Source organism: Pristiophorus japonicus, chromosome 6, assembly GCF_044704955.1.
Source record: "Pristiophorus japonicus isolate sPriJap1 chromosome 6, sPriJap1.hap1, whole genome shotgun sequence".
Lineage (NCBI taxonomy): Eukaryota > Metazoa > Chordata > Chondrichthyes > Pristiophoridae > Pristiophorus > Pristiophorus japonicus.
This window is the reverse complement of record NC_091982.1, coordinates 102,840,448-102,859,727: the sequence shown is the minus strand read 5'-3', so window position 1 is coordinate 102,859,727 and position 19,280 is coordinate 102,840,448. Positions and strand designations below refer to the sequence as shown.

Here is a 19,280-nt window from a genome sequence, read left to right as displayed (position 1 = left end):
ATCAACTGGTTCTCCCTTGTCCACTTTACTGGAAACATCCTCAAAAAATTCCAGAAGATTTGTCAAGCATGATTTCCCTTTCACAAATCCATGCTGACTTGGACCTATCATGTCACCATTTTCCAGATGCACTGCTATGACATCCTTAATAATTGATTCCATCACTTTACCCACTACTGAGGTCAGGCTGACCGGTCTATAATTCCCTGTTTTCTCTCTCCCTCCTTTTTTAAAAAGTGGGGTTACATTGGCTACCCTCCACTCCATAGGAACTGATCCAGAGTCAATGGAATGTTGGAAAATGACTGTCAATGCATCCGCTATTTCCAAGGCCACCTCCTTAAGTACTCTAGGATGCAGTCCATCAGGCCCTGGGGATTTATCGGCCTTCAATCCCATCAATTTCCCCAACACAATTTCCCGACTAATAAAGATTTCCCTCAGTTCCTCTTCCTTACTAGACCCTCTGACCCCTTTTATATCCGGAAGGTTGTTTGTATCCTCCTTAGTGAATACCGAACCAAAGTACTTGTTCAATTGATCCGCCATTTCTTTGTTCCCCGTTATGACTTCCCCTGATTCTGACTGCAGGGGACCTACGTTTGTCTTCACCAACCTTTTTCTCTTTACATACCTATAGAAACTTTTGCAATCCGCCTTAATGTTCCCTGCAAGCTTCTTCTCGTACTCCATTTTCCCTGTCCTAATCAAACCCTTTGTCCTCCTCTGCTGAGTTCTAAATTTCTCCCAGTCCCCAGGTTCGCTGCTATTTCTGGCCAATTTGTATGCCACTTCCTTGGCTTTAATACTATCCCTGATTTCCCTAGATAGCCACGGTTGAGCCACCTTCCCCTTTTTATTTTTACGCCAGACAGGAATGTACAATTGTTGTACTTCATCCATGCGGTCTCTAAATGTCTGCCATTGCCCATCCACAGTCAACCCCCTAAGTATCATTCGCCAATCTATCCTAGCCAATTCACGCCTCATACCTTCAAAGTTACCCTTCTTTAAGTTCTGGACCATGGTCTCTGAAATTACTGTTTCATTCTCCATCCTAATGCAGAATTCCACCATATTATGGTCACTCTTCCCCAAGGGGCCTCGCACAACGAGATTGCCAATCTATCCTCTCTCATTACACAACACCCAGTCTAAGATGGCCTCCCCCCTAGTTGGTTCCTCAACATATTGGTCTAGAAAACCATCCCTTATGCACTCCAGGAAATCCTCCTCCACCGTATTGCTTCCAGTTTGGCTAGCCCAATCTATGTGCATATTAAAGTCACCCATTATAACTGCTGCACCTTTATTGCATGCACCCCTAATTTCCTGTTTGATGCCCTCCCCAACATCCCTATTACTGTTTGGAGGTCTGTACACAACTCCTACTAACGTTTTTTGCCCTTTGGTGTTCTGCAGCTCTACCCATATAGATTCCACATCATCCAAGCTAATGTCTTTCCTAACTATTGCATTAATCTCCTCTTTAACCAGCAATGCTACCCCACCTCCTTTTCCTTTTATTCTATCCTTCCTGAATGTTGAATACCCCTGAATGTTGAGTTCCCAGCCCTGATCATCCTGGAGCCACGTCTCCGTAATCCCAATCACATCATATTTGTTAACATCTATTTGCACAATTAATTCATCCACCTTATTGCGGATACTCCTTGCATTAAGACACAAAGCCTTCAGGCTTGTTTTATTAACACCCTTTGTCCTTTTAGAATTTTGCTGTACAGTGGCGCTTTTTGTTCTTTGCCTTGGGTTTCTCTGCCCTCCACTTTTCCTCATCTCCTTTCTGTCTTTTGCTTTTGGCTCCTTTTTGTTTCCCTCTGTCTCCCTGCATTGGTTCCCATCCCCCTGCCATATTAGTTTAAATCCTCCCCAACAGCACTAGCAAACACTCCCCCTAGGACATTGGTTCCAGTCCTGCCCAGGTGCAGACCGTCCGGTTTGTACTGGTCCCACCTCCCCCAGAACCGGTCCCAATGCCCCAGGAATTTGAATCCCTCCCTGCTGCACCACTGCTCAAGCCACGTATTCATCTGCGCTATCCTGCGATTCCTACTCTGACTATCACGTGGCACTGGTAGCAATCCCGAGATTACTACTTTTGAGGTCCTACTTTTTAATTTAGCTCCTAGCTCCTTAAATTCATTTCGTAGGGATATTCCATTTAAAATCTGAGTGCTGCTTTTGGCTAATTGTTCAAATGTGGGAAATCTATTTCAGTCATTGCATTTTACTTCTGTAAAATCTGACACATTTTTAACCGTGACCTTGTGGTGAATTCTAATAAGTTAGTTTATGGATTTTATGATCTTGATGTTAGTGGGTGGGAAGGGTTGTGATGGGAGGAGAAGAGATAGGATGGAACTGGATGAGATGGGGTGACCTGGAACAGGATGTAATGACATTTCTTCTTGATGCCTACTTCTTAGTGAAACCTTGGAACCGATTCAGTAATTACATTTTCAGGTAAAATGTCTTCTCAATCTATAGGGTAAATATTGGCCCATAATTTGCTGTAGCAGGGCAATGAATGGTGCCTGCTTTTAGTTAGACTTGTCCTTACCCATTTAATGTCAACGATATTTTGTGATGCGCATAGCTTAAAGTGGGAGATGGAAACTGAGCGACGCCCTCTATAGGGCATCTGGGATCTGAGTGAACAGAGCAAGCAACTGAGTGTCTCCTTAACCAATCAGATTGAAGTATCGTGAAATTAACAGCGCAAGGCTTGAGAAGGAAGTGTAAATTAGAGTGGGTGAATTCAATGTCAAATCAAGTACAGAAAGGTAAATAAAGAGAGGGAAATAAAGAATGGATTAAGAGAAAGCGAAAAAGAGACAGAAAGAAAAGGTTAAAAAAAGTTTTAATTTAAATTTTAAAAGAAAATCTGCAGCAACTATTATAACCTGAGGGACTGAGACTCCATACTTGTAATAGTTAATTTTCAGTGGCGGAGAGGTTGACTGGCAGTAATTAACATTTACTATGTCGTTAAAAGGCGACGAAGACTTGAAATGGCTTGACTTAACTTTCTGTGGCAAGATTAGTTCGTATCTACAGTGCAAGTACAGGAACTTCACGCCGCTCAATGCATGTTATTGGTAAGACAGACAGAGCGATGCCATTTTCACAAAGCTAATGGGGGAATGGTGCATCTCGAACAGAAAATTTGGGATTTCTGTATTTATGCATTTGCGCATAGATAATGGTGAGCTCTACTAGCCGCCTCATTACTTCAACAGTGAATTTTGGGTGATAGTGTAAAATGTTTGATAGCAAATCAGCAGCCCGTTTTACACCCCTCCCGGATTTTGATTTCCATTTAACTTGTTTACATTCATTTTGCATGATAAAATCTACCCCTATCTGTGTAGGTTACACTGTGGCTTTACAATGTCAATAAAAGCTATGATAATCAAGTTATTGATAGTGAGAATGATTTTTAATGTAATGGGGTTTTGCTGCCCTTTAGATATGAGCCTTCATTTTGTGGTGAAAAGCTTTCCTTTGTTGCTGCTTTCAATAAAAGAATGGAGCCCAATGGGTAACAATGAACATGCTGCAAGTAAAGGATCATCATTCACTAGAAAACATGGCTGATGGTGGAAAACATCGAAGCTCCTGGAGAGAATTTGGCAGCCAGTAGCAGACAGGGAGGCAGAACGATGGCCTGACTATTTAAGGGAGACAATATTGACCAGAGGGAGCTTCATTTAGTCAGCTCACCATTGAGCTGTGGGAGTAACCTACCCCTTGTTCTTCATGGTTAATGTTTATCTGTTGAGAGTTCAAGTAAAATCTCCCGGTGCTGACTAATTCTACCTTCTATTTACCAGGTCTGGAAAGATGCTGCAACACAAATTTTCTATTCTATCGCAGTGGGTTGGGGCAATTTAATAACACTGTCATCCTTCAACAAATTCCACAACAACTATTACACAGATACCACCATTGTCTGTGTTGTTAATTGTGCTACGAGTGTGTTTGCTGAATTTTCCATCTTCTCCATCCTTGGACACATGGCTCATGTACAAGACAAGCCTGTTTCAGAGGTTGTACAGTCAGGTACCTGCAGACTCAAACTTATTGGGCTGTATGTTGCTGGAGAGGGGTATCATGTGCCTTGTTCGTTAGACTTCTTTATGCATCCTTCAGCTCATAACTTTTTGCCCCGTAACTTGCTAGAAGTGTGAGCTAATAATGGAGGGACGAGGGCAACAGAACATCTGGGACCTCAGTGAATGGCGGAACCAACAGTGCCATCTCCTTAACCAATGAGACTTGGGATTGAGAAAGAAACAGAGGAATGACTGAGAAGGCGGGTAAATTAGATCAAATAAGGTACAGAAAGAGAAATACAGAGAAGGAAAAAAAGATTGTATATAGAGTGAGTGAAAAAAAGAGTCCAAAATGAAACATTTTAAATTTGACATTTTTAAAATCTTTAACAACAATTGACGATGTGCAGGAATGAGATTGACCGATTTAAATTGTTCCCTTAAAGGTCATAAACATTGATTGGCATTGCATTAACAAAGGAGTTAGAGAGTAGGATGGAACAGAAAAAAGGGGAGTATGATAGGTGTCAGCTTGATAATACAAGGGAGAGTCAGGTTGGATACAAAAAGATATAAGAAGTGATAAAGGAAATAAGGGGATAAAGAGATAGTACAAGGCTAGATTGACGACTAACATAAAAGGGAATCCAAAGGGCTTCTATAGGCATATTAACAGTAAAAGGGTTGGCAGAGGAGCTGTGGGGCTGACTAGGGACCAACATGGAGATCTATTGTTGGAGGCAGAAGATACGGTTGAGTTACTAGACAAATACTTTGTATCAGTGTTTACCAAGGAAGAGGATTTTGCCAATGCTACTTTATCTGAGGAGGTTGTCAAGATACTGGATAAGATATGAATAGATTAAGAGGAAGTACGAGAAGGACTGGAAGTACTTAAAGCAGAGAAGTCACCCAGTCTGGATGGGACACATCATCGGTTGCAGAGGGAAGTAAGGGTAGAAATTGCTGATGTGCTGGCCACAATCTTCCAATCCTGCTTAGATACAGGGATGATGTCAGAAGACTGGAGGATTGCAAATGTTACACTCTTGTTCAAAGAAGGGGAGAAGGGTAAACCTGGCAATTACAGGCCAGACAGTTAAATGTTGGTGGTGGGGAAGCTTTTAGACACTGTAATCACAGAAAATTAACAGCCACTTGGAAAAGCATGGACAAGAGAGCCTGCATGGATTTGTTTAGGACAAATCATGTTTGACTAACTGAATAGAGTTTTTTAATGAGGTAACAGAGAAGGTGGATAAGGGCAGTGCAGTTGATGCTGTGTATATGAAATTTCAAAAGGCGTTTGTTCAAGTACCACGTAATAGGCTTGTTAACAAAATTGAAGCTCATGGGATCAAAAGAGTAGTAGCAGCATGGATACAAAACTGACTAAGAGATAGAAAACAAAGTTGTGGTGAATGGGTATATTTTGGACTGGAGGTGGGTATGCAGTGGTGTTTCCCAGGGTTCATCATCATCATCATAGGCAGTCCCTCGGAATCGAGGAAGACATGCTTCTACTCCTGAAGGATTTTGATATACATTAATGACTTGGACTTGGGGGTACAGGGCACAATTTTGAAATTTGCAGATGGCATGACGCTTGGGCGTGTAGTAAATAGTGAGGAGTATAGAAATAGACTTCAATAGGACATAGTCAGGCTGGTGAAATGGGCAGACACATGGCAGATGAAATTCAATGCAGAGAAGTGTAAGGTGATACATTTTGGCAGGAAGAATGAGGAGACAATACATGATAAAAGGTACAATTTTAAAGGGGGTGTAAGAACAGAGAGACCTGGGGATGTTTGTGCAGAAATCTTTGAAGCTGGCAGGACAGGTTAACAAAGCAGTTAATAAAACATATGGGATCATGGGCTTTATAAGTAGAGGAATATTATACTAAACCTATATAGCACATTAGTTCGGCCCCAGCTGGAGTATTGTGTCCAATTCTGGGCACCACACTTTAGGAAGGATGTGAAGGCTTTGGAGATGGTACAGATGAGATTTACCAGAATGGTTCCAGGGATGAGGGATTACGGTTATGTGGATAGAATGGAGAATCTGGGGTTGTTCTTCTTAGAGCAGAGAAGGCTCAGAGGAAATTTGATGAAGGGTTTAGATAGACTAAGTAAACAGATACTATTTCCAATGGCTGGCTGAAGATTCGATAACCAGAAGTCACGGATTTGAGGTGATTGGCAAAAGAAACAGGCAACACGAGGAAAAAACTTTTCCATGCAATGAGTGATAGAGTGGTGCACAAAGATTCAATAGTAGCCTTCAAAAGGAAATTGGGTAATTACTTGAAGGAAAAAAAATTGCAGGAACATGAGAAAGAGCAGATGAGTGGAGCTAACTGGATTGCTCGTCAAAGGAGCTGGTGCAAACTCGATAGGCTGAATGACCTCCTTCTATGCTGCACTATTCTAAGATTCTATGTTTTATATTATCAATACATAATAAAGGCCGGAATTGTCCCCTAAAAAAATGGGTGGGTTTGGAGTCTAGAGCATTGTAAAAAATGGGATTTCCGACCTGATCCCGCCTCCAAACTGCCCACTTCCGATTTTAACGAAAGTGAAATGAAGGTTGGACGGGGGGGCCAGGCACTCAACCTGCTCCCAGTGGGCAGTACCTTAATTTAAATATTGTAATGAGGCAGGCAACCTCTTTTTCCACCTGCATTTTGAATTTAACTGCCTGTGGACAGATTTCACATAATTCGTGAAACCCGGCAGTTAAACCGAGGCAGGGACTGCTGCAACCAGGAGACACGTGGCTTTATATCTATCTCGATTGATCCTCTATCCCTACCTACCCCACCCCCACGATCCCCAACTCACCACCCAATCTCTGATCTAGCACTGTGCTGATCCGAACACCAACCGCGCCACCCCCACCCCCCCCAATTCCTGACATCTCGACATTCCCCGACCTTGCTGCCCCTGACCTCCCCATGATCCCGACCATACCGCCCTCGACCCCACGATCCCCGACCATTCCGCCCTCGACCCCCTCCCCCTTAGACAATCCCTGACCGTGCCATCCTCGATCCCTCCCCCCTCCACAATCTCCGACCGTGCCGCCCCCGCGATCCCTCCCCAGGACTGACTCCCTCGCATCTGAGGTTTACCCATCTGCAGCCAGACAGCCAACCTCTCAATCTGGCTGGCTGCGGGCAGGAATCCGAGGTCATACATGCAAATCAGGCCCTGCGATTAAGGCCTGCGGGAAACACTCACCTCGGTGGCCCCCACTTCCCAACCCGCCTCCCTTCAGAAAATTCCAGCCATTGAGTCAGTGACGGGGGGAATTATAACCCCAAAAATCAGAGGAGTTTGTTTCGGGTGGGAGGTTAAAAAGCTACAAATCTGAAACAGGAACTCAACCCGCATCAAACCCGGTCACTTCCGGTTTTAATGGAGGCGGAGCGAGGGCCAGGCGACCAATCCACTCTCAGGAGGCAGGTTGGTCATTTAAATATTTTAATGAGGCTATATGCCGTCATTTTAACAGTGAATCTATTTCTAACCACAGTCAGGTGGATTTCCATGATCTTGCAAAACCCGGCAGGTGAAAGCAGGCATGAAGGCTGAATCCATCAGATAAGTGCCTTTAAAGCACTGCTTGTGGGTCAGGAAGAGCAGGAACATTTCCTCCAGTCCCAGTAAGTTTACCTATAAACGCCGCAATGATCTGTCTGCCCTCCCCCCTCCTCACCTGCTGTAATCGGACCGCCGCTACCACCATCTGACCACCCCGCCACGCACTGCGATCAGTACTCCTGTGATCGGATCCCCTCCCCCCCAAACACCATCTGACCGCCTCCTCCCCCACCCACTGCGATTGGTCCCCTGTGATCGGATCTCCTCCCCCCCAACCACCATCTGACCGCCTGCTCCCCCACCCACTGCGATTGTTCCCTCTGTGATCAGCATCGCCGACCACCGTCTGACCACCGCCCGCCCACCCACCCCCCCCCCATTGCGATCGGTCCTCCCGTGATTGGCTTCACCGACCACCACTACCTACGGCCCCCACCCACTGCGATTGGTTCCCCCATGATCCGGCCCCCCGACCACCACATGACCGCCCTCCCCCCCCCCCCCCACTGCGATCAGAGCCCCGCAATCGGCCTCCCCGACCATCTGGCCACCCCCCCATCCACTGTGATTAGAACTCCCGCAATCACCCCGATAACCATTTGCTCCCCTGACCACCACCTGACCCCGCCCCCGCCATTGCGATCGGCACCTCTGTGATCCGGCCCCCCCGACCACCATCTGACCACCCCCCCGCTCAACCACTGCGATTGGTCCCCCCACAATCGGACCCACCCACGCTCCCATGACCTCTCCCATCCACTAGATTTACCTGCTCCCAGCCCAGCTAGGCTGCATTGTGCTGCAGGCTTTTTCAACCAAAGAGCAGCCTGCCTGTCTTGTGGGTGGGAAACCTATAGACAAAAATAAGGCCAGAATTTTACAGGGTGTCAGCAGGTATGATCGGTGGTGGGTCGGATGTGCAATTTGATATTTTTGACAGCGGGTAGCGCACACTTGCCTTCCCAATGTTGGGTCTGCCAGTGCAGAGCAGACTCGACAGGCAGGGGAGCCAATTTAAATGATTAGTGGCTTGTTTACAGCCACTTAACAATGATTTTGAATTTGACAGCTTGCCCACGGGTTTCGCTCTGTTGCTGGGCCATGTCTGTTTAACTGAGGCAGGAGGTCAGTAGCCATACAATCAGCTGTTGAGTTGACAGATTCAAATGTCGTTAAAGCTTCCACCTTCAGAGATATTTTCCCTCAGCCACAAGCTCTTCCTCACTACATTTCCACAACAAATTCACTATACTGAAGTCGTTACATAAGTCCCCATCTAGTCTGACTTCATTACCTCTCTCACCATTGACAGATCATTTCAGTCATCTCTACTTCACCTTCCATCTATTCCATCAGCATGGGTGCTCTTTATACTCTCTCAACTTGGTCCTCAGAATCTTACCACGAGCACCAGGCACATCAGCAGCACCAATAACAACACCAACCTTCTCCTCAATCAACTTATGCTGCACAGGACAGAGGGCATCAGCACCTGATCACATTGCTGCCCAGGAGGCCAGGGGATGGCCTTACCAGGACCACATTTACTTCACGTAACCCTGTACACCCTGGTTGCCACATGATGAGCCAGGTTGGCACCAACATCATAAAGCGTCCCTACAGTGCCAAAGCTATTCCTTTCACCATTGCAGAGGGTACCGTTATGTCTCACCATTCACTGCAATTCACTGAGCCACTTCCAAAGGTGTACACAAATCTGTCCAAGAATGCAAAGTGTTGAAATTAAAAGGGTTCAATGTTTAACACCACATTAACAGAAACTTTACATGAACATTGCATAAAACACCCAAGTGCCTACCCTTATGTGTTGTTAGTTGATATGATTGAACTTAGATGAGGATGAGTGTGAGGGTGTTGAGGGTGAGTGTGAGGGTGTTAAGTGAGGTGGGATGTGATAATATAGATAGAGAGGAATGGGTGGAGGTGCAAGGTAAATTGATGTGAGTAAGGATGTGTAGGAGTAGGGTAGGGAAGGCAGAGTGATGGGGATGTGATGAGAGGCACAGCAGGATGAGGTTGAGTGTGGCTTTGTGCTAACATTTTGTGATCTACTGAGATCATTGAAACATTTGTGGCACTGCACCAAGGTCCTCCTGATCACATCCTTGCTTGTGCCTTCCTCTGCAATGTGCAACCAGGCTTTGTTGATCTCCTGGGGAGGCCTCTTCTGCCCATTGGAAGGGAAGAGGACCTCCCTGTGCACTGTGACTCCCTCTATAAACACATGGAGGGAGTCATGGGAGAGCCTCGGTGCAGCCGTGCACCTCTGTGCAGTGCTTGTCAGTGTTTGCAACACGTCAATGCTGTAGAACACTGACAGCACAAATGTCAAAATAAATTTGACCATGGTCCCTTTAAGCAAACCAGCTGATGACATGTCATCAAATGATGTCACCAGACCCGCTTTCTCTAATGGGCGAGCTTAACAAGCCCAATCTAAGGAAATTCATTTCCGAGGCCGGGATGGAGACCCGCCACCGACGTCGCCCGCCACGGACCCGCGGATGTTCGTAAAATCACAGACTTAATGACAACTGCAGAACGTTCAGGTTTCCCGTTCCCAACTTCAACCCTCCCACACACACACACACACACTGAACGCGCCCCGAAAATAAGATCGGACCATAGTATAAATTCATATTATTGCATCATTATAACAAAAATACAATGATCCATTTACCAAATTTTGATCAATGTTGACAATCTGGATTCTAAATGAATTATTGGTCTTAATTAAATAACCAGGTTAGTGTGTTTTTCTTTTAAGTACCATTAATTGCACCATTTCAATTACATCCGCTGTTTAGGTTTCGGATTGGCTTTCATTGCCAACCCAGAGGCTCTTGCACAGTTGCCGTGGGCACCTTTATGTCCATTTTATTTTTCTTCATGCTGATCACCCTGGGACTCGACAGTCAGTTTGCAGCTGTAGGTAAGAATGACATCACTTCATTTAACCAATCCATTTCCAGTTTTATAAAAAGAAGTGATGTAAATTATTATATTTATAATATGTGAGAAATTACTGTTGGTGATATTAGTGGATGAATGCGCAATGTTCCTTTGTGACAATTCTCTGCTCACTGTCTTAATGGAGCATCAACCTGTTTGTTTTAAATGGGTTAACACTGGCAGTAAAGTAACATTAAGGGGAATGTCACTCCAACATCTGGAAGAGTTCATAATAAAATTTTTGTTAGATTTTTATTGCAATGGTTTTGAACCTCACTGTTCAGGTTATAATTCCTTTCCTTGTTCTTTTTCCCAAACTCACATTTCTCAGCTTGTGTCCAGGTATTGCTGCACTGGGTGTCTAAGGATAATAATTATTCAGTTTGAGATACATCCCCAAAAGTTTCCCACAAAACAGAGTAACAGGAATGGGAGGGGGTAAAATCCATGATTCAGAGAGCGGACTCATGGCTAGAGGAAGCTGTCCTCATCTACTCCTCTGGTCTGCAGGGCTTTGGTCTCTCCAGTGATGGGGTTCTCTGGGACTGTGTAAATTATTCATTAATTACTGATCTCATTTCACTTTTCGTTTCATCAAAAACAATTATAACAATCCTGCTGGACCAGTTCCCTAAGTTTCTGCGATCAAAGCGCCTTCATCTGACAACTGGTCTTTGCTTGTTATTTTATGTCCTTGGTCTTGTATGTGTAACACAGGTATGTGGTCCTTTAATAGTTTGTTACGTTTCCACATGTATTGTTGGTTATAACCCTATGAGGTAAGGAATTTCACAGGATTAAGTAATAAAGAAAGACCTTGTGTGTTGGTCCTGTTGTTTTTCCACTTATTTAATATTATGCAGTGAGGGTGTGGGACTGACTGACCCTTCCCCATCTGCTCATACTAAATACAGAGCCTGATTAAAGAGATGAAACTCAGCGTTGTTACCACCCTGTGAATCAGATTTGCAGTTCATTTTAAATCAGCAGGATATTGTTGGAAATCTACTCTTTCAGTGTAGGGATGACCAGTTTGGTAAGTTTCTGTCTCGGTTTTTGACTCATTTGGTAACACTCTCATCTCTGATCAGAAGGTTGTGGCTTATGAACCCAAACCCAGGAATTCAGTACATAATCTAGGTTGACACTTCAGTGCAGTACTGAGGAAGTGCTGTAATGTCACAACTGGATGCTGTTGTGGTATTCCGGAGCTATGATGTGGTGGGAATATCAGAAACATGGGTAAGTACAGAGTGTGAAAATGAAAATAACATTCAGGGGTTTACAATGTTTAGATAAGGCAGACTGGACAAAAAGAAGGAGCCAGATGTCAGGGATACCTAGGAGGTACATTCTGTGGGAGGAAGAAAGTCACAAAATTAACTAATCTGGTTAGTCATCTTTAGTGTAGAAAATCCTAAATTAACACTGGGAAATTTAATGTACCTCCAGTCCAGCATACAAAGGGGACAATTAGCTCTACGAAGAGCTAGGGAGGGTATGTGAAAATAGGAAGGGTATGTGAAAATAGGAAGGGTATGTAAAAATATGCAAGTAATTTGAAAGGGAAACTTAATTCAGCCTAATATCAACTGGGAAAGCCCAAATGTTTGGAGTCAGAGTTGGTTGATGTTGTGCACGATTGCTTCTTGACCCCCTGCATCAAGGAACCATGAGACTTAATGTTCATCCTGATCTTATATTCATGAATGGCCCAGGAAATGTATACGACATGGAAGTTGTAGCACTCTTGAGGGAAAGCAACCACAGAAAGATAAAGTATAACATGATCTGAATATCAAAAATACCTAAGACCAAACGTTAGGTGCATGACTTTAAATTTTGATGAAATGAAGGAGCAGCTGAAGCAAATAACTTAGGGGCAGTTGTACAACACTTGTAATGGAGACAAGTGAAACACCTTTAAATGTATAATGCAGAGATTCACTATAAATATATTCCCAAAACCAGCACGTTCAGACTAAATGATCCTGAATTGATTAACATATTAAAAGTCAGATATACAGTAAAAATGGCCTGTAAAAATCTTGCAGGGAGTTAAGAGACAGGACTTACTGCAATTATAGAATCGTAGAATCTTACAGCACAGAGCGAGGCCATTCGGCCCATCACCCCCGTACTGGCTCTATGAAAGAGCTGTCCAATTTAGTCCCACACCCAGATTATTCACCATAACCCTGAAAATTAGTCCTCTTCAAGTACATGTCCAATGGGGAAGAAATTGGCTAACCTCAGATTAACTCGCATCCGTTCATTACGTTGCAGGCAGTACGGTAAGTTCATGTTGTTTGCTGTGTTACAAGATTGCTGTGTGCAATCCGCAGTACTATACATGCTGTTCATTGGCTACACATGTCAGCATGGGGCCCGATATCATGAGTGCCGAGCGCTCCTTAAAGGCAGCCTGCACCTCTTAAAAGGGAGGTGCATTGTGGCTGCAATAAATCGTGGGAGTTTTTTGAAAACTTATTCTGTGGTCTGATATTTTGAGCAATAGCTGAACATGCGAGAGAGTGTGCACCAAGGTTTTCAGACACTGCACTGAAGATCTTGATGGAAGGAGTGGCAAGGAGAAGAGACATCCTGTATCTGCAGGGGAACAGGAGGCCCTCCAGACAGATGCTCAGGAGGCAGTGGGAAGAAGTAATGGCAGAGGTCACTGCCAGGAATGTTGCTTCAAGAACATGGATGAAATGCAGGAAGAAGTCCCATGAGGTGTCATGGTGAGTGAGTTCACCTTAAATGGCACATCTTACCAACTGCACCATTCGCCTCATCCACTGCTCAATTCACTACATCCCCATCACCCATCTACCAACAATCTCTACAATCAGTACTCAAACCTTCAATTCATATGTTTTACCTCACCCTCAAACACTTAGCACTGTTGCAAGCCTTCCACCCACAATGCACAGCTCTCATACACTGGCAGCTATTCAACCATGACAGCCACATCATCCAAACCTATTGCAGGACACACACTAACACACTCGCCTCTTTCTTGTAGAATAGGGTGGTTCATAACAGCAGACAGCAGCAAAGGAGGAGGACAAGCATACCTGCATGATTTAACCCCCATGGAGGAGACAGTGCTGGCCATCATGGGAAGGGGCATCACTGAGACCATGGCTACTGGCAGGGCTGAAGTGATCGATGATGAGGGTATCTGCATATCTAATCATCCTTCCCTCATCCCTCCATCTCTTCTGATTTAGAAGCTGCAGATGGTGCAAGCATGCACTTCATACTTTCTGCTCTCCCTTCACCACAACCCAACCCTTGACTCTTTTTGATTTCAGATAGGCAAGATCTATAGCCTTCTCAGTCAGTAGAGGAAGAAGATGGTGAAAGTATTGAGACACAATCACTGGATCTTGCACTCGCAGCTACCAACTAAAAAACTAGCACTGCATGTATTTTAGAGACTAGAATAGGGGAGGGATCTGCACATGGTGAGACAATGGGCACAAGTGCACAGGAGCCAAGGCAAGGTGAAAGGTTAGGGCAGGTGCCAGGTTGCTGGAGAGCAAAGCTGCACAATAGTTTTACAGCAGAGGAGTCAGATGAGGATGTTGTTGGGCCAGGCTGCAGAAGAAGGCTGATTCGTGTACATAACCTAATATTTGATGCACTGGAAAGCCTGCCAGAAAGCTTGCGTTTAATGTCAAGGAGCAAAGAATCATAGAAATGTACGGCACAAAAGGAGGCCGTTCCACCCATTGTGTCTATGCCAGCCGAAATGGAGCTATCCAGCCTAATCCCACTTTCCAGCTCTTGGTCCATAGCTTTGTAGGTTACAGCACTTCAAGTGCATATCCAAGTACTTTTTAAATGTGATGAGAGTTTCTGCCTCTACCACCTTTTCATGCAGTGAGTTCCAGACCCCAATCAGCCTCTGGGTGAAAAAAGTTCTCCTCAACTCCCCTCTAATCTGTCTACCAATGACTTTAATTCTATGCCTCCTAGTTATTGACCTCTCTGCTAGGGGAAATAGCTGCCAGTGGTATAATACTTTTACAGTATTATCACCTTCATAACACAGTAATTTGAAACTTAGTTTCCCCAGGAGTTGCTCCTTTTTTTTGGAGCAACTTGATTTTTATGGACTATCTCTTTAGTTGCAATTCTGGCCATTTAATTTGTGCCAGTGTAAGTGAGTTAGTTCGTTTTTTTTTTAGTTAATTTTTTTTTCAAAAAGGGGCATTCCCAGCCACTTACCCCTGTTTTAGGCATTTGGCCAGCAAATAGTTGGTCCAAACTAACTTAGATCAGCGTATGTTATCCCTTCTGTCCGCACAGAAAAACCTTACCTAATGTTAAGGAATCGGTGCAAGTAACTACATTTAAAGCACCACCAAGCACCAAACAAAGCACAAAAGTAATAAGCAATTAATTAACAAATAAAATAGAAGGAACCCTGCACCTAAAGCACCAAAATCAATCAGTAAATAACAAATAAAAAATAGAAGTCCTACCTTACGGAACGCAGCGGGCCGCTGATGAGGAGCTCACTCAGCCAGGGCTAGGGACGGCTTGCTTCGGGCCCCTCCCACACAGCTGCAGCGCGCATGTGCACATGTCCCAGCACTGTTTGCAGCGCCGGGACCTGGCTCCATCCCCAATCCATTGGGCCACGCTGCGCCACGACTGAGGATAGACTGGAGAGTGGCCAGAATACGGACGTCTTTTTCGGCGCGCTTAGAGACGGACAAAAACGGCGCACCTCGAGTGAGGGCGCCAGAAAAACAGGTTAGGGAAACTCTAGCCCTGTATAGCTACTGTGTGTGTGTGCTTGCGTGGGCCAATGAACCTTAATTTATGTTTCGCCTGATATACAGCAGCCCGAGACTCCACGTTCCTTGAAATAGAATCATTTTCACTATAGAAATAAAAATGGGCACTCAGTACCTTGCACTCTATGCATCCACTTCACATGTGTGTGGTCTGCTGAACGGCATTGACCCAATTAGCAGGCATCCGATGCATGAGGGCACTCAGCAATATCAAAACAAATCACAGCCACTGCCAAAGCATAGGGGTATCAATTTCAAAGAGTGATTTTGTTTCAGCTAATTGTTTTTGTGAAAGACTATTTACGAGTATATTACTTTATTTTTTTATTGCTGGCTTCTTTAACTGCCAATAGTGAGGACATTATTGATCGAGCAGCAACTCGTGACTCTGTTCTTTAGAGTTTGTGTCCGTTTCTGTCTGTAGAGGTCCAGTGGTGTTGGCAGGACTTTTTCCCCGGGGGTGTTTGGATACGAGCTTGCTAATAGAAATGTCACAATAAGGTTCAAATAGAAAGATTATTACTTCCATTAATCTAGCAATTCAAATGAAGCAAATGAAAAGAAAAAAGTCTTGTCGGACACAAACTCTAAAGCAGAGAGTCACGAGTTGCTGCTTGATCAATAATGTCCTGACTATTGATTGCAATATCCTGGTGAACGTTTAAAAGCGCAAGCCCAAATAATTGGTTTTCACTGGTTGAATTGTGGAACTGACTAGTTCTGGAGCAACTTCCATTGTTTCTGTGTTCTATCAAATGATCGAAGGAATGTTCTTTCGAAAGAAGGAATGGTCCGATTTTTAAAAATCAGAGGTTTTGGGGAGGGGTGGGGTGGGGTGGGGGAGTGGGGGGGGGGGAGGGTTTGAACAGCCTATTTGCCCATAATCCATTTAAAGGCCCTCACCGTGCACTCCATGGTTCCTATCTCTTTGCTCTAAGAATCAGTTAAATATACAGATCGTGATGTGCAGCAATAATGATGGCAGGACAGTCCTGATGCATTTTGCCACTAACCTCACTGGAAATTGCATTCATTTAATTATTGAATGATAGACCAGAAGTGCAGCACCCATGTAACACACGAATAAATTGCTGGGGGTGAGTAAAATTGTTACTGTAGGATTTTAAAAACCTACAGATAGCAGAAAATTCCTGGAGACAACAGGCAAGTGGTTTGTATACATAGATAGATAGAAACATAGAAAATAGGTGCGGGAGTAGGCTATTCGGCCTTTCGAGCCTGCACCGCCATTCAATGAGTTCATGGCTGAACATGCAACCTCAGTACCCCATTCCTGCTTTCTCGCCATACCCCTAGTAGTAAGGACTACATCTAACTCCTTTTTGAATATATTTAGTGAATTGGCCTCAACAACTTTAGAATTCCACAGGTTCACCACTCTCTGGGTGAAGAAGTTTCTCCTCATCTCGGTCCTAAATGGCTTACCCCTTATCCTTAGACTGTGACCCCTGGTTTTGGACTTCCCCAAAATTGGGAACATTCTTCCTGCATCTAACCTGTCTAAACCCGTCAGAATTTTAAAGTTTCTATGAGATCCCCTCTCATTCTTCTGAACTCCAGTGAATACAAGCCCAGTTGATCCAGTCTTTCTTGATATGTCAGTCCCGCCATCCCGGAATCAGTCTGGTGAACCTTCGTTGCACTCCCTCAACAGCAAGAATGTCCTTCCTCAAGTTAGGAGACCAAAACTGTACACAATACTCCAGGTGTGGCCTCACCCAGGCCCTGTACAACTGTAGCAACACCTCCCTGCCACTGTACTCAAATCCCCTTGCTATGAAGGCCAACATGCCATTTGCTTTCTTAACCGCCTGCTGTACCTGCATGCCAACCTTCAATGACTGATATACCATGACACCCAGGTCTCGTTGCACCTTCCCTTTTCCTAATCTGTCACCATTCAGATAATAGTCTGTCTCTCTGTTTTTACCACCAAAGTGGATAACCTCACATTTATCCACATTATACTTCATCTGCCATGCATTTGCCCACTCACCTAGCCTATCCAAGTCACTCTGCAGCCTCATAGCATCCTCCTCGCAGCTCACACTGCCACCCAACTTAGTGTCATCCGCAAATTTGGAGATACTACATTTAATCCCCTCGTCCAAATCATTAATGTACAATGTAAACAGCTTGGGCCCCAGCACAGAACTTTGCGGTACCCCACTAGTCACTGCCTGCCATTCTGAAAAGTACCCATTTCCGCCTAATCTTTGCTTCCTGTCTGACAACCAGTTCTCAATCCATGTCAGCACACTACCCCCAATCCCATGTGCTTTGACTTTGCACATTAATCTCTTGTCTGGGACCTTGTTGAAAGCCTTCTGAAAGTCCAAATATACCACATCAACTGGTTCTCCCTTGTCCACTCTACTGGAAACATCCTCAAAAAATTCCAGAAGATTTGTCAAGCATGATTTTCCTTTCACAAATCCATACTGACTTGGACCTATCATGTCACCTCTTTCCAAATGCGCTGCTATGACATCCTTAATAATTGATTCCATCATTTTACCCACTACTGATGTCAGGCTGACCGGTCTATAATTCCCTGTTTTCTCTCTCCCTCCTTTTTTTTTTAAAAAGTGGGGTTACATTGGCTACCCTCTACTCCATAGGAACTGATCCAGAATCTATGGAATGTTGGAAAATGACTGTCAATGCATCCGCTATTTTCAAGGCCACCTCCTTAAGTACTCTGGGATGCAGCCCATCAGGCCCTGGGGATTTATCGGCCTTCAATCCCATCAATTTCCTCAACACAATTTCCCGACTAATAAGGATTTCCCTCAGTTCCTCCTTCTTACTAGACCCTCTGACCCCTTTTATATCCGGAAGGTTGTTTGTGTCCTCCTTAGTGAATACCGAACCAAAGTACTTGTTCAATTGGTCTGCCATTTCTTTGTTCCCCATCATGACTTCCCCTGATTCTGACTGCAGGGGACCTACGTTTGTCTTTACTAACCTTTTTCTCTTTACATATCTATAGAAACTTTTGCAGTCCGTCTTAATGTTACCTGCAAGCTTCCTCTCGTACTCTATTTTCCCTGCCCTAATCAAACCCTTTGTCCTCCTCTGCTGAGTTCTAAATTTCTCCCAGTCCCCAGGTTCACTGCTATTTCTGGCCAATTTGTATGCCACTTCCTTGGCTTTAATACTATCCCTGATTTCCCTTGATAGCCACGGTTGAGCCACCTTCCCTTTTTTATTTTTACGCCAGACAGGGATGTATAATTATTGTAGTTCATCCATGCGGTCTCTAAATGTCTGCCATTGCCCATCCACTGTCAACCCCTTAAGTATCATTCGCCAATCTATCCTAGCCAATTCACGCCTCATACCTTCAAAGTTACCCTTCTTTAATTTCTGGACCATGGTCTCTGAATTAACTGTTTCATTCTCCATCCTAATGCAGAATTCCACCATATTATGGTCACTCTTCCCCAAGGGGTCTCACACAACGAGATTGCTAATTAATCCTCTCTCATTACACAACACCCAGTCTAAGATGGCCTCCCCCCTAGTTGGTTCCTCGACATATTGGTCTAGAAAACCATCCCTCATGCACTCCAGGAAATCCTCCTCCACCTTATTGCTTCCAGTTTGGTTAGCCCAATCTATATGCATATTAAAGTCACCCATGATAACCGCTGCACCTTTATTGCATGCACCCCTAATTTCCTGTTTGATGCCCTCCCCAACATCACTACTACTGTTTGGAGGTCTGTACACAACTCCCACTAACTTTTTTTGCCCTTTGGTGTTCTGCTGCTCTACCC

The 19,280-nt window shown here is 44.4% G+C and overlaps 1 pseudogene; it reads left to right on the top strand.

Annotated features, from left to right (window-relative positions):
* LOC139266149 (sodium- and chloride-dependent neutral and basic amino acid transporter B(0+)-like) overlaps positions 1-19,280 on the top strand; it is a 185,667-nt pseudogene that overhangs the window by 160,593 nt on the left and 5,794 nt on the right.